Here is a 3,626-nt window from a genome sequence, read left to right as displayed (position 1 = left end):
GGAACACCAGGATTTGTACCCAATGTAGAGTTTCCTTTCCTTCCTCGCTAGGGGCTCATACACTTGGGCTGCTGACCACCATAACGCAACGTAAATACCATCAACCTTAACACCAATTTCCCCCTGCCAGAGAGCCACAGGTGCTGTATACAGCCTCCCATAGAAGTCAATGGCTGTGTGCGGGTATGCCCCGATACTCGCATACAATCACATATGCATACTGGCAGAGCCAGCTGTCAGTCACGCAGCTGGGCGGATCCAGACATAATTGTCGGGATCCGCTTCAGCTGCGGTGTGTCAGTATGTAGCTCGCGGTATACTGAGCCTAGGGTGACGGGAGGACGCTAGTTTGTGTCCTCCCGTTACCCTAAGAACTATGGGGTAAATACTTAACCCCATAGTTCTCCTTGAGGGCCTGTTCACATGATATCAGGTCCTGATCAGGTGCGGATCTGCAGACGCGTTTTTTATGCATTCCAGTTTGTTTGTTTTTGCTAGAGTGGGGCTGTTAATATGTTAGCTGCAGTGCAGTGCGTTTTTGATGCGTTTGCGTATCCTGACCGTTTCCGGACCGGACAAAATGTGACATGCAGTATTTTTTCTGTCGTAAGCTGAACGGCCTGCGCACGTGAGAACTGTAGCCCATAAAACACATAGGGATACATTGGGATGCATTTTGAGTGCAGCAGCGTACGGAGCCGGTCAGCACACAAAACGTACGTCGTGTGAACAGGCCCTTAAAGTGACAATAAAAACTCAGGAGATGAATCTTAAGGCCTCATTCACACACGCAAGAAAAATTGTATATTGCGTATATAAGCGTCTATACGAGCTTCTATGCGCGTATATACGAGCGTATGTGCGTATATGCGTGCACTATTTGCATTCCCAGAATGCATTATTCCTAATGGAAGTTTTAATGAACTGTACGCACACATGCGCGTGAAATACGCAGAAATACGCTGCCCGGACGCGGCTATGTGTATGGAGCTATTTATTTGCATATGTTGCATATGGTACAATACGCGTGTATATGCGCGGCAGTGTGAATGAGGCCTTAAAATACATTCCAGTCCCTCAACTCTGAACAACAATCTATCTTATTTGTGTATCACTCGGCTGTAGATCCTCAAATCATCTCTGACACTGTCCTTCCTTCTGGAGGGTGGCTACTTCTGTTCCCCATGGTCCCTGTGTGTGTTGTAAAGTAGTCACCCCCCCCAAAAAAAAATGCAATCACCCGCAGCAGAACGCAGGCACCAGAATGCATGCGTTCTGGTCCAGTGCGATCAGAAATCATAGTGCATGCAAGTTATGCAACATTTTTTCCAATCACACTGGACCGTAACGCAGGCATTTAGATGCTATGCGTTCTGGTGATCACACTGCACCCCCACTCCCCCTCCCACCCCAGAATGCAGGGGGGAGTTTAAGTATGCGATACAGTGTGTTCCAGCAGCTAACCGTGCTGGAACGCACTGAAACTCGTGTGAACAAGCCCTAAATCACAGGGTTCCTCTCCCCGCGGGATGCTGTAATCTTTTGAATTTGCATGAAAACACACCGGTGATTAACTGACCGTAGTTTACTCCCTTTCACCAAAAATCACGTCCGCATACAGCTCTTTATGCTGATATGAAATCATCTGACAGTCATTAGTTAAACATATTTTGCTTTTACTTCCTGGTCCTCTTGGGCATTAGTGATGTAATCTCTGCCCACGTGTTGCATCCTGGGAAAGTGACATCAGCAGAGCATTGCTGGGAAATCTCATCTGTAATCTCACGGGATCTCAGGGAAAGGCATTTTCCTCCCCTGAGAGCATGTGCATGGCCACATGTCCTAGTCACATGTTCCAGAGTTCCAGGAAGTAAAAGGGAGATCTGGCAACCTGCCCTTTTTAAAAATGGCCGCTGTGAGAAGAATGGGAAGGAAGGTATGCAAAGAATACAAAGCCGGCAATTATCTAGAAGTATGTGTGTGTAGATTGTCATCACTAAACATTTCTGTGTGTTTGTTATTATTTCAAAGATCTGGGTGAAGTTCCTCTTTTGAAAACTATCACCTGTTCTACAGTGGAAACTAAATCCACAATCACCCAAGTCATGCTCTATGAGACAATAGAAAAGAAATGGACTGTTAAAATGCACAAATACTTAGCAATATGGCAACCCGGGATTCGTTATTTTCTTCCTCCTGACTTTGATGCAGACCTTCTCCTTCTCTGAGCTAATGTATGCCGCGGTCTTTCCCTTACCCACTTTATTCCCGATTCCTCTCCTCTCCTTTTTTCCAACATACCAACATCCCTACTTATATATGGTTATATGGGAGGGGGTGGGGACTAGACCAGTGACCCTGCACAAGAACAGAGAGCAGCATTGACCGGTCTTTATTACAGGAAGGGGCGGAGACAAGACCAGTCACCCTGCACAAGGAGAGAGAGAGCAGCAGTGAGCGGTCTTTATTACAGGAGAGGGGCGGAGACAAGACCAGTCACCCTGCACAAGAACAGAGAGCAGCATTGAACAGTCTTTATTACAGGAGGGGGCGGAGACAAGACCAGTCACCCTGCACAAGGAGTGCAGCAGTGAGCGTTCTTTATCACAGGAGGGGCGGAGACAAGACCAGTCACCCTGCACAAGGAGAGCAGCAGTGAGCGGTCTTTATTACAGGAGGGGGGCGGAGACAAGACCAGTTACCCTGCACAAGGAGAGAGAGAGCAGTAGTGAGCGGTCTTTATTACAGGAAGGGGCGGAGACAAGACCAGTCACCCTGCACAAGGAGAGAGAGCAGCAGTGAGCGGTCTTTATTACAGGAAGGGGCGGAGACAAGACCAGTCACCCTGCACAAGAACAGAGAGCTGCATTGAACAGTCTTTATTACAGGAGGGGGCGGAGACAAGACCAGTCACCCTGCACAAGGAGAGAGAGCAGCAGTGAGCGGTCTTTATTACAGGAGGGGGCGGAGACAAGACCAGCAACCCTGCACAAGGAGAGAAAGCAGCAGTGACCGGTCTTTATTACAGGAAGCTCCAAGTCTGACACTGGATTACTGCACAGATTTGGAAGAAATACAAAAAGCTCAGCAAGATTCCAGGAAGAATACGCATGGCTCTTGTATATATTATCACGATTAACAATTTACACAGCGCTTCACAAAATAAAAGGGAGACAGTACAGTTACAACACAATTCAACACAAGAGGGTTAAGAGGGCCCTGCTCACGAGAGCTTGCAATAAACAACGTTTGCTTATTCCAGAGTTAAAACCTTTATTGCAGGATCAGGAATGTATTGTCTGGAGTGCCGGCAGTGCTGGCGATGTCTGCGGTGCACCGTGATGTTTGTAAAGTTACATAGTTACATAGTATTTGAGGTTGAATAAAGACATTAGTCCATCAAGTCCAACCTATTAGGATCTCATTCTAGGAGTACCTGTACCCCTGTATATTACCTGTACCCCTGTATATTACCTGTACCCCTGTATAGTACCTGTACCCCTGTATAGTACCTGTACCCCTGTATATTACGGTCCCTTAAGAAATCGTCCAAAAGTTTCTTGAACAATTCCACATTATTTGCTGAAATCACCGCCTGTGGCAGTGAGTTCCAGACCCTAACTGAT

The 3,626-nt window shown here is 47.0% G+C and overlaps 1 protein-coding gene across 1 annotated transcript in view; it reads right to left on the bottom strand.

Annotated features, from left to right (window-relative positions):
• Positions 1-3,626, bottom strand: part of SLC45A4 (solute carrier family 45 member 4) — a 55,133-nt gene that overhangs the window by 40,705 nt on the left and 10,802 nt on the right. The gene's annotated exons all lie outside the window — the stretch shown is intronic.

The sequence above is a fragment of the Nanorana parkeri genome, unplaced genomic scaffold (assembly GCF_000935625.1).
Source record: "Nanorana parkeri isolate BGI_ZX_2015 unplaced genomic scaffold, ASM93562v1 scaffold488, whole genome shotgun sequence".
NCBI lineage: Eukaryota > Metazoa > Chordata > Amphibia > Anura > Dicroglossidae > Nanorana > Nanorana parkeri.
This window is presented reverse-complemented; position numbering and strand designations above follow the sequence as displayed.